Raw genomic sequence first — 12,781 nt, 5'->3', positions numbered from 1 at the left:
AAGCTTGGTTGTTGTCCCTTGATATTTCAAATACCATACAAAGAGTTCACTGCCTCTCAATTCACCTTTGCAAGCAACACCATCACCTCTGTCACATCACAGGCTAAAACTGCAAGTGTGTAGGAGACACCCGTAGGCCAGAGCTCTCTGAGCCGTAGACCACCGCAAGATGCCATTAAGGTCATCTGAGGCAAGCTACCAATGTAGTCAACTGGCTTCCTTAAGATCAGCTAGGGGGAGCACTAAGATATCGTGCCCAGAAAAGAAAGATTAAATAATACTGAAATAACTTAGGGTACATGGGTGAGGAAATTAAAATGCCACAGAGGGGTCAGTTCCATGCTTTGCTTCTCTTTCAGGACACACTGGAGACTCAAGGGTTAAACATTTCACTACCAAAGGAATTATTGCAGTATCAACTGAAAGCCTGTACTCTTACAAGATAGGCAGAACATCTCAGTAAGAACAAAGAAAATTTACAGCACAGGAACTGGCCCTTCGGCCTTCCAAGTCTGAGCCGATCCAAATGTACTGTCTAAACCTGTCGGTCAATTCCTAAGCATTTGTATCCCTCTGCTCCCCACCTACTTATGCATCTGTCCAGCCGCATCTTAACTTAATCTACCATGCCTGCCTCTATCAGCTCTGCTGGCAACGCGGACCAAACGCCCACCACACTCTGTGTGAAGTACTTGCCATGTGTATCGCCCTTAAACTTTCCACCTCTCACTTTGAAAGCGTGACCTCTCATTATTGAATCCTTCACTCTGGGAAAAAGCTTGTCTCTATCCACCCTGTCTATACACTTCATGATTTTGTAAACCTCAATCTCCTTTTTTCTAGTGAAAATAAACCTAACCTATTCAATCTCTCTTCATAGCTAGCACCTTCCATACCAGGCAACAACCTCGTAAACCTTCTCTGCACACTCTCCAAAGCATCCTCATCCTTTTGGTAATGTGGCGACCAGAACTGTACACAATACAGTAAGGGGGAGGCTGACTGTAAATCAAAAATACAGCCTACTGGATCCACATTGTGGATTCCCCCTGTAGCCCCAGACTACTCTATTTGCCCTTTCCAGACAAGACTGATAGCCTTGGCCACAACCCTGTTAAACTGCCTCCCGCTCCCACTGTCTTACTTTCCCACCATATTAGCTTAGGTATATGAATCCTCCATTTATTTCCCCTCTATATTACACATAGGTATGTGAATCCCCCATTTACAGCAGGCAAAACCTATCTGCCTTAATCTCTTCCCATCAATACATAATCATGAAGAATATGATAATCAGTTTCTGTAATCCATTCACACGTTATCACAAGATATCGACATTCATTGGGCTTTGTAAATTCATAATTATCTACTCTAAACTATGTGACGACAATTGTCCATCTGACTGATAAATCTTTTGTTTAATTCCTATAAAATATATCGTGTCTGTGTGTAGAGCAGAGATTCGTGCAGAAGTGTCACCACAAGTAGACACAAGGGTACTTTAGGGTCAGTTTGAATCTCTCACCAGCTGTCCGATAATAAAACTACTGCTGTTTTACAGAAAGCTTGTGTCGTCCGGATTTGTGGAACAAAACAGACATCAACATTTGGTGCTGTGACTCGGACCTCAACATTGGGAATGTCTCATGGCGCTGAATAAGTGGCATGAAAATCTGGATTGGGCAGAACCGAGCAGAAAGGGCACTCCGGGGTGTTTTACTCCAAAGTGCTCCTTGTGTTCAGCCAGACGATCTGTCCGTCTTCCCGTGGAACCTTCACCTTGACGAGGTCGCACAAGCCACCTGGACTCAGCTTGTAAGGAAGGAAAGTTGTCCAGTTGCTCTAAATTACTGCAGGGTAACGGTGGCTACTCTATATTGTGCGAATTCTGGTTTAGGAGCTGCCTCTTTTAAATATGGCTGGTGGAAATTGATTTATTGATATATAGAAAAGAGATCAGGCTTGGCAAATTTCTCATCCAGCCGTACTAATATTGCTGGTGGAAATTTGTTTATAATAGAGCAGAAATGTAAATTGGGACATTCACTTGATATGGACGGGAAGGGACCCTTCTTCAAAGCAGGTGCAAATACTTACCTGATCAGGAGAAAGATGTCCAAAATTAAGTGCAGCACTGAACAAACGACCAGGGCACAAGATCTGGCCTCTGGTGGAACTTGGGATGTGGGTGCCTGTGAGCAAATGGTGAACTTGATCTAAAAGAGAAACTGTGGGAAAAGGTAGAAATCCATTATTAAGGAATGGAAGGAGAGGGCCGATAACAAATGGCAGGACACTTTGCTAGCCAGCTGGAGAAATAATGCCTGTGACAAGGAGATAGAGGTGGTTACAGCAGATGGGACTCCGAAGGGCTGGGAAACACTAAAGGCAGAATGTGAATGGGTGGATAGGAGGCGAAAGAGGGAACAGGATAAACAAAGCAAAGAGGCTAAGGCTGGGGGGGATAAACTAGAGGGGTTAAAGCGGCAGCACTGCAAGGAGTACGAAAGGACTTCTCTGGATCCCAAGCTCAGGCTTAGCATACCAACCTTGTTTGAGGAGGGAGGGAATGTCACTGAGCTAGAGGAAGAATGGGGATGTTATCCCAATGCACCGAGACCACCAGTTGAAACATTCGACTCCCTCCCTGCCACCGTATCCGAGTCCCTGGAGATCTTGCATGGCTGACCGGGTTAAAATGTATGCTAGGAAATCTGCGGCATCCTGCAATCTCTGCACAAAAATTCACCATCTCCATGTCACCTCCAAAACTATGTTCCCCATCAGGCAGCTGCCGAACCCCAAAGCAGATGAGGAAGATGTGCTGCCCACTATTGGAGTTTATGTCCTGTTGAAATCCCAAGAGATGACCATGATTATGAATCAGGCATCAGACCGTAAAGATAAGCCTGCCCAATTCGCTCAGTACATTTGATGCACCATTCAAATGTATAATGCAACACCCTGGGATCTGTTTGGCCTTTGCTGCATGACTTTGTCACCAGAATAAGTAACTAAGTGGCTGGAGCAGATGTGCAAGAGTGATGGAAAGGGGCCGGTCCTCACCTACAAGGATTTATATGACAGATTCAAAGACGACACTCAAGTTAATCCATCTGTCTAGTCATTAGAATGCGCCCTGCAACAGTCTGTTAACTTTAGCAAGGTCCTAGACTGCAGACCCAAGGCGGGAGAATCTGGGGGAGACGTCTGGGTGAGATTTGTTGCCTGCTATGGGACCTTTGCTGGGGATCAAGTTTTTAACTCTGGGAAGGACATACCATTGTTTAACTCAATGGTTCTACAATGTGTCCCCTCAAGTCTTGCTGACATGATACGCATGAACAACATGGACTGGTCTGAAAACACCAGGTCCCAGATGAGAAGAGCCCTTATTGGGAAGTCCAGAATGATCCCAAACCACGCTCCAAATCTCACCCGAAAACGGAGTTTGTTCAGCTGCCCCACAAGCGCTGCGCATCCCCAATCAGTACTAATGAATTCCAGTGGAACCGGGATACCCCCTGGGCACAAACTCTCCGCCAGATGCTGGTCCAGCGACACCCACCAAGCCACTTCTCCCCAGGGGGACCTTGGAGAGGGACACCGGGGGGCGCCCCTGATGCATCTTGGATTAGAAGGAGACGGGACCGATTCCCAGTGAGGCAGCCAGACCAGTGTTTCAACTGAGGGAGGCCTGGTCACTGGAAGGCTAAATGTCCCCTTCGCCCAGAACCCAACTATCCAGGCCCGGACCGGCCGCCCCAGACTCGTTTCATCTCTAACAATCCATTCACCTGATTCCCAAACAGTAACCTCCCAGTTGTCCACACATCCCCTCAGCAGGAACCCAACATTACCCTGCAGATAGCTGGAATGTAATTCTATTTATGATAGATACAGGGGCAACCACTTCCACCCTGGATTAGGAAACTGTGAAGAATAAGGGATTTCAGCTATCAGGCAAGACCGTGGCACTCGCCGCGTTTGAAGGGACAAGCAGCGTATATCCTAAAACTGTTCCGCTGAAAGCTGAGTTCTGCATACGTGCCTGCTCAATTTCCTTCACAGTAACAGTTAAGATCAGATCCCACAACCACTTCCACCCCTCACAATTCCTCATGCATCACACGTGACATCACTTCCGCCCTTCACATCATCTCCGATGCCACATGCTCAGTGACTTCCGCCACCCCTACTGCCGTGGTCACCACCACTTCCGACCCCACCAGCGCCACTCACCTGCATTCTGCTGACATGCCCCCCACAGACCCCACTGTCACTATCCCCACCCCCGAGAACCCCGAGGGGAACACTACCCCTGCTCATGACTCCACCCCCATTCCCCCCACCATCACACCCACTCCAGTTACAGGTTCCGCCCCCACTCCCAGCTCTACACCCACACCAGATCCAAGCTCCCAGCCCTGCCGAGTTTTCACTATCCCCCCAGACCTCCCCCTCACTGAGGACGAACAATCAGTCCTCAGCAAAGGACTCACCTTCATCCCCCTCCATCCACGCATCAATGAATTTAATACACGCCGTGACATCGAACAATTCTTCCGTTGCCTCCGAGCTTACTTTCACAATCAGGACTCCCGCCCACCTTCCGAGGACCCCTTCGCCCACCTCCAACACACTGCATCCACATGGACACCCCGCGCTGGCCTATTACCTGCCCTCGACCTCTTCATTTCCAACTGCCGCCGGGACATTAACCGCCTCAACCTGTCTACCTCCCTCCCCCACTCCAACCTCTCACCCTCACAACGCGCAGCCCTCCAATCCCTCTGCTCCAATCCCAACCTCACCATCAAGCCAGCGGATAAAGGGTGCGCAGTGGTAGTCTGGCGCACTGACCTCTACACCGCTGAAGCCAAACGTCAACTCGAGGACACCTCTTCCTACTGTCCCCTCGACCATGACCCCAGCCCCCATCACCAAACCATCATCTCCCAGACCATACAGAACCTCATCACCTCAGGAGATCTCCCACCCACAGCTTCCAACCTCATAGTCTGGGAATCCCGCACTGCCTGGTTCTACCTCCTTCCCAAGATCCACCCTGGCCGACACATTGTCTCAGCATGCTCCTGCCCCACTGAACTCATCTCTCCCTACCTCGACACTGTCCTATCCCCCCTAGTCCAGGAACTCCCTACATACATTCGAGACACCACCCATGCCCTCCACCTCCTCCAAGACTTGCGTTTCCCCAGCCCCCAACGCCTCATCTTCACCATGGATATCCAATCCCTCTACACCTCCATCCGCCATGACCAGAGCCTCCAAGCCCTCCATTTGTTCGTCCCCAGACGTCCCCAACAGTACCCTTCCACCGACACTCTCATTCGTTTGGCCGAACTGGTCCTCACCCTTAACAATTTCTCCTTTGAAACCTCCCACTTACTCTAGACCAAAGGGGTAGCCATGGGCACACGTGTGGCCCCCAGCTATGCCTGTCTCTTTGTTGGCTACGTAGAGCGGTTGATCTTCCGTAATTACACCGGCACCACTCCCCACCTCTTCCTCTGCTACATTGGCGCCACCTCGTGCTCCCGCGAGGAGGTTGAGCAAAATTCATCAACTTCACCAACACATTCCACCCTGACCTTAAATTTACCTGGACCATCTCTTACACCTCCCTCCCCTTCCTGGACCTCTCCATCTCCATTAATAACGACCGACTTGACACTGACATTTTTTACAAACCCACCGACTCCCACAGCTACCTGGATTAAACCTCTTCCCACCCTACCTCTGGCAAAAATGCCATCCCGTATTCCCAATTCCTCCGCCTCCGCCGGATCTGCTCCCAGGAGGACCAGTTCCACCACAGAACACACCAGATGGCCTCCTTCTTTGGAGACCGCAATTTCCCTTCCCACGTGGTTAAAGATGCCCTCCAACGCATCTCGTCTACATCCCGCACCTCCGCCCTCAGACCACCCCTCCAACCGTAACAAGGAACACCCTGGTGCTCACCTTCCACCCTACCAACCTTCGCATAAACCAAATCATCCGCCGACATTTCCGCCACCTCCAAACAGACCACCACCAGGGATATATTTCCCTCCCCAGCCCTTTCCGCCTTCCGCAAAGACCATTCCCTCCGTGACTACCTGGTCAGGTCCACGCCCCACTACAGGAACTGTAAAACCTGCACCCACACCTCCTCCCTCACCTCTATCCAAGGCCCTAAAGGAGCCTTCCACATCCATCAAGGTTTTACCTGCACATCCACTAATATCATTTATTGTATCCGTTGCTCCCGATGCGGTCTCCTCTACATTGGGGAGACTGGGCGCCTCCTAGCAGAGCGCTTTAGGGAACATCTCGGGGACACCCGCACCAATCAACCACACCGCCCCGTGGCCCAACATTTCAACTCCCCCTCCCACTCTGCCGAGGACATGGAGGACCTGGGTTTTCTTCACCGCCGCTCCCTCACCACCAGACACCTGGAGGAAGAATGCCTCATCTTCCGCCTCGGAACACTTCAACCCCAGGGCATCAATGTGGACTTCAACAGTTTCCTCATTTCCCCTTTCCCCACCTCACCTTAGTTCTAAACTTCCAGCTCAGCACTGTCCCCATGAGTTGCCCGGACTTGTCCTACCTGCCTATCTCCTTTTCCACCTATCCACTCCACCCTCTCCTCCCTGACCTATCACTTTCATCCCCTCCCCCACTCACCCATTGTACTCTATGCTACTACCTGTGGCGGCAAACGGGATTGGTAGTCCCACAAATCACTCGAAACATCATCCCACGGTTGAAACCTAAAGATGTGGGCTACCTTGCCTACAGCCTGACACAACTTGCTTCCGACACCAGGGGACTGAGCAACATTTCACAGAGGGCTGTTTGAAATACTGAGAAATACCCACAACAAAAGGTCAGCACCCTGACCCGCCACGCATCCTCTGTGAACCCAACCAAGGTCGTTGAATGCTAGCTGTGGGCTGCCTCTAACTATGAAGTCGGCTGCACCCCTTGCTCTCCCGTACAAATACAACTAAAGGCAAACCAGAGCCTGCCTTCAATCCCACAGTATTCCATTAAACCAGAGGCAGAACTTGAAATCCAGACCCTCGTTGACTCTTTCCTGGCACAAGGTATCCTGATCCTGTGCAAATCACCTCGCAACACCCCAATCTTCCCAGTGCTCAAAACAGGCTGACGGGACTAGAGGCTGGTGCAGGACCTGAGGAAGACCAATGAGATCGTAGCACTGCTATATCCCCTCGTCCCAAACCCAGCTACATATTGATCTACATTATTATGCCTTCTTTTCCGTCCTGTTACATCTGGACTCTCAATATTTATTCGCCTTTACCTACCAGGGCCAGCAATATACTTGGACCTGACTGCCCCAGGGATTTGTCCACTCACTGATCCTATCCTCACAAACCCTCCACAGTTATGGACCCTGAAACTCCCACAACGATCTGCAATTGTCCAATATGTAAATTACCTGCTTGCCGCCAGTAACAGCCTGTCTAACTGCGAGACCAGTAACACAGTACTACTGAACTTTATACACTCTCTTGAGTCTGTGGTTCCACTCCATATGGTCAAGCGCTGTCATAAGGAGGTGAAATTTTTGGGGCATCTCCTCTTCGCAGAAGAATGGAAATTGACAGAAGAACGCATTCGACCCATTGCAGAAATCCCACCGCCTACGACCCCTAAACAAATGCGAGCCTTCCTCGTCCTTCTAAATTTCTGTAGGCCATGGATTTCAAATGTCGCCCTTCACACTTGCTGATTGACTCCACTGGCATCAACCAATGTAACCCCCCCCCCCCCGACTTTATCCTTACAACCCACCAGCTGACGGCATTTACCGAATTAAAAAAGTCTCCTGCAAGCCCCCCTGTACGACCGACCGTCCAAAATGTATGTCACCCTTAAGGATGGATGCGCCACTGCTGTCCTCACTCAAACTCACAGAGACAGGAAGCGCCCGGTGGCATACATGTCAACTAAGCCCTGCTCACAGTTACTTCCTGCTATACATGTCCTCGTATCAGCCATCTCAAACATCACCCTACACCAAACGGTGGGAGTTTTAACCACACACTCCGTTGTCGATCTTCTCACTTCCCAGCAGACTCAACATTTAACACAGGCATGCCAGAACAAATACAAAGCAGTCCTACTCAACAACCCACTACTGACCTTCTCCCATTGCAACCTTCCTGATGGAACCCCTGCAGCACCTCTCATCTCCCGAACACGACTGCCTGCTACAGAATCACCTCTTCACCTCTGCTCAGGCGATTTAGCTGACTTGCCCCTTAAACATGCAGATTTCACCTTCTACGTGGATGGCAGCTCCTACATTTCACCTACAGGTCAGCAATGCTCCGGATACGCGATTGCTACTGATTAGATTAGATTAGATTCCCTTCGGCCCAACCAGTCCACACCGACCCTCTGAAGAGTAACCCACCCAGACCCATTTCCCTCTGACTAATGCACCTAACACGATGGGCAATTTAGCATGACCAATTCACCTGACCTGCACATCTTTGGACTATGGGAGGAAACCGGAGCACCCAGAGGAAACCCACGAAGAGAATGTGCAAACTCCACACAGTCATCCGAGGCTGGAATTGAACCTGGTATCCTGCTGCTGTGAGGCAACAGTGCTAATCACTGAGCCACCGTCCCGCCCCTGATGATGAGGTGGTTGAATGTGCAGGCTTGGAAACTCCACTATCAGCACAAAAGGCTGAGTTGTTTGCCCTGACATGGGCTTGCATCCTGGCAGAGCAGAGTTTGGCCAATATTTATATGGACTCTCGCTATGCTTTTGGCGTCGCCCACGACTAGGGGATTTTTAACCTCCACAGGTCAACCCAATAGTAACACTGTTTTTGTACATAATCTCTTATAGGCCTTACAGTTACCTTCCACGCTAGCAGTGGTCAAATGTTCAGCCCACACTGGTGCAACTGACAGAGTCTCTAAGGGCAACGCACAAGTAAATGCTGCTGCCAATCAGGCAGCGTTACATCTCGCTCTCCTAGTTCCTTTGGGCTCACAGCAACACCTGGTTACAAAAAGTATGAGGACGGGTATGCCAGACCTGGGTGAAATACGTAAAGTACAGGGGAACGCCCCTGCAGTGGAACACAGACTGTGGTCACAGATGGGATACACCATTGATGCCCATACCAAACTATGGATGACCCCTGCAAGACAGGTCTGTGTTCCTTCCTTGCTTTTACCTGTCCAGGAGACTATGTACATAACTGTACACACCTAGACAAGAAGGGAATGGTCAGCACTTTGTTACAGACCTGGTGGCACCCCGATTTCAGAAGACAGCTGAGAGATGAGCACAAGCATGTTTGATCTGTAAAAGGACAAATGCTGGGAAAGGGATGCCTTGCAGTTCCGGGACTACCCCTTGCCTGGTGGGCCTTTTAATTGTTTACAATTAGATTTTATTAAACTACCCAGAGCACAATGTTATAAGAATTGTTTGGTAATAGTAGGTGTCTTCAGCAGATGGATTGAGGCAATCCCAATGAGGGACAACATGGCTGCACCAATAGTGAAAATACTGCTGAGGGAAATAATTCCCCGATATGGACTCCCGGAGACTATTAGCTCAGATAATGTGCTGCACTTCGTGGCCAAAATTAACCAGGGGATTTGCAGGGAACTAGCGATAAAACAACAATTCCACTGTACCCACCACCCAAAGGCAGCTGGAGTGGTGGAACGGGCAAACAGTACCCTAAAAAAACAAGATGGCGAAGCTAAAACAGGAAACAGGCCTAAGATGGTTGAAGGTCCTCCCTCTAACCCTATTCCACATGAGGGTTACCCCTTCTAGCATGACCAGTCTGTCTCCTGCTGCAGTGATTTACGGGAAGTCCATAAGGACCCCATGGAGACCTGGGATAGTCCGAACCCCCTCCCCGAGAGACTAGATGTGAACATCCCTGGGAGAGGAGGTTGGGGTGTATCTACAGGAGCTAACCAAAACTCTCCAAAGTTTGCATTTGCAGGTACACCACACTTACAGAGAAAGCAATGATCAGCCTGAAGAAAACTACCCCGTTGTCGAGCCAGGGGTCTTCGTCCTGATATAGGACTGGGAGCGAAAGAAGCTGGGACCAAGATGGAAAGGACAGTTCCAGGTGCTGCTAACCACTCCCAAGGCTGTGAAAGTACAAGGCCATCCCCGGTGGATACACAGAACCAACTGCAAAAGAGTCAGTGTAGAGGCAGACAACAACTAAGGAAGAGGATGCTTTCCATACTTGTGATCTTGGTAACTTTGGGAGAGGGGACCTTGAGAATAGATGATCCCAAATTGACAGCTTGCAGCATAATACCTTTTTGCACCTAGCCTCTCAGACAGCCCACATAATGGGGAGAGACACCCACTGCTGGGTATGTACCCACATGCCACAGTCACTTGGTGGGAGGAATCCCTTTGTGGCCTGTACCTTTTTGCCGGCAAGAACTGGCTGAATGGCTACTGCATCGAAGTCTTTCCAGTGACCTTGCTAACACCGATGACGCACAAGAGTAGCAGTCAGCAGGGTATAAACCGACCTCATTCAGGGGCTAGTATCACCCTAATTACAACCAATCGCATAGGCCCCCCTCCCTTGTAGTTTCAACAACACCATCGACTATACCATTTGTTTCAACAGCACTGATGTGGGAATGAGTGAATGCTCTTCTACCAACCCCTGGGTCAAACCTATTCAGAACTTAACAGAATATGTGTACTTCATATTTGATTGGTCCACCGTCACCAACAAAACCTCAGGCCACCTCTGGAATAATCCTGCTCCCAGGCTGTGTGTGTGTGTGCTGCGGGGGGGGGGGGAGTTTCCACCCTGGCAGCTTACAACAGCACATACTTGATTTGCTTCCCTCAGATTGGGAGGGGTCGGGCTACATGGGGTATGTTGTACCTCGCATTCGAGTTTTGGGCAACCTGCCCTCATCCCCGAGATCCAGAAGGTCCCTCGCCAGGTTTCTCACTAGGGTGGGAATGTTCTCTTCCCTGACAGGAATCTATTTACATTCTTAAGAACTTAGCCAGCTCAGGACTCTATAGGAAAGGGTTGCCAATGATACAGCTAGTGCCCTAACTGAAATTAACGCAGAACTACTTGCAGTTAGAACTGTGGCCCTCCAGAATCATTTGGCACTGGACTTCCTGCGAGCCAAAGAGGATGGTACCTGTGCTATCATTGGGGCAGAATGTTGCACCTCCATCCCTGATGAGTCCATTATAATCACGGACCTCTCTAAACACATCACGCGAGAAATCCAGACTCTCCAAACTATCGACAAGGAGTTCAGTGATGGCATGGGAGGGTGGACACTAGAGGGAATTCTTGGAGGATTGGGAGGCCTGTTGGCATATATCGGAATTACAATATTAATTGTGATCTCTTGCATTCTGGTGCTTCTGTGCTTATGACCACTGTTTTCTGAATGTTTTCACAATAGGCTTTGAGGAGATTGATCATCAAATGATCAAAAGAAGGGAATGTGGAAGTTAAAATGCCACAGAGGGGCAGTTCCATGCTTTGTTTTTCTTTCAGGACACATTGGGGACTCAAGGGTTAAACATTCCACTACTAAAGGACTTACTGTAATATCAACTGAAAGCCTGTACTCTTACAATAAAGGCAGAACATCTCAATAGTGGGGAGGCTGACTGTATCTCAGAAATATAGCCTACTGGAACCACATTTGTTGATTCCCCCTGTAGCAGATAGAGATTTTAGATTTTTTTTTTAGATTACTTAGATTAGATTACTTACAGTGTGGAAACAGGCCCTTCCTCCCAACAAGTCCACACCGACCCGCCGAAGCGCAACCCACCCATTCTCCTACATTTACCCCTTTACCTAACACTACGGGCAATTTAGCATGGCTAATTCACCTGACCTGCACATCTTTGGACTGTGGGAGGAAACCGGAGCACCCGGAGGAAACCCATGCAGACATGAGAAGAACATGCAAACTCCACACAGTCAGTCGCCTGAGTCGGGAATTGAACCCGGGTCTCTGGCGCTGTGAGGCAGCAGTGCTAACCACTGTGCCACCGTGCCGCCCTCCAGATATTTGCCCTGTCCAGACAAGACTGATAGCCTTGGCCACAACCCTATTCAACTGTCTCCCGCTCCCCTTGTCCTACTTTCGCTCCATATTAGCTTAAGTAAGTGAATCCTCCATTTACTTCCTCTCCATATTACACATAGGTATGTGAATCCCCCATTTACAGCAGGCAAAACCCTTCTGCCTTAATCTCTTCCTATCAACACAAAATCATGAAGAATACGATAAACAGTTTCTGTAATCCGTTCACACATTATCACAGGATATCGACATTCATTGGGCTTTGTAAATTCATAATTACCTACTTTAAACTATGTGATAACAATCACCCATCTGACTAATAATTTTTTTTAAAATTCCTATAAAATATACTGTCTCTGTGTGTAGGGCAAAGATTCATGAAGAAGTGTCTCCACAAGTAGACTCACGGCTACTTTGGGGACATTTTGAATCTCTTGCTGGCTGTCCGATAATAAAGCTACTGCAGTTGTACAGAAAACTTGTGTTGTCCGGATTTGTGGAACAAAGCAGATATCAACATGGGTGTCCACATAATCTAATTCATAGCACTGTGGTGAAACACAGCATTTTGAACCACACTAATGATCTCCATAGACAGCCACATGTGTATCATGTGGAGTTCTGCCCACAGCACTCAGGTGCTGCATGT

The 12,781-nt window shown here is 49.1% G+C and overlaps 1 protein-coding gene across 2 annotated transcripts in view; it reads right to left on the bottom strand.

Annotated features, from left to right (window-relative positions):
- The window catches only part of LOC122546436 (calcium and integrin-binding family member 4), a 62,977-nt gene that overhangs the window by 14,770 nt on the left and 35,426 nt on the right, over nt 1-12,781 (bottom strand). The window lies entirely within an intron of this gene.

Source organism: Chiloscyllium plagiosum, unplaced genomic scaffold (genome assembly GCF_037043375.1).
Source record: "Chiloscyllium plagiosum isolate Xiang-an unplaced genomic scaffold, Cpla_swu_hap1 HiC_scaffold_3, whole genome shotgun sequence".
NCBI lineage: Eukaryota > Metazoa > Chordata > Chondrichthyes > Orectolobiformes > Hemiscylliidae > Chiloscyllium > Chiloscyllium plagiosum.
This window is presented reverse-complemented; position numbering and strand designations above follow the sequence as displayed.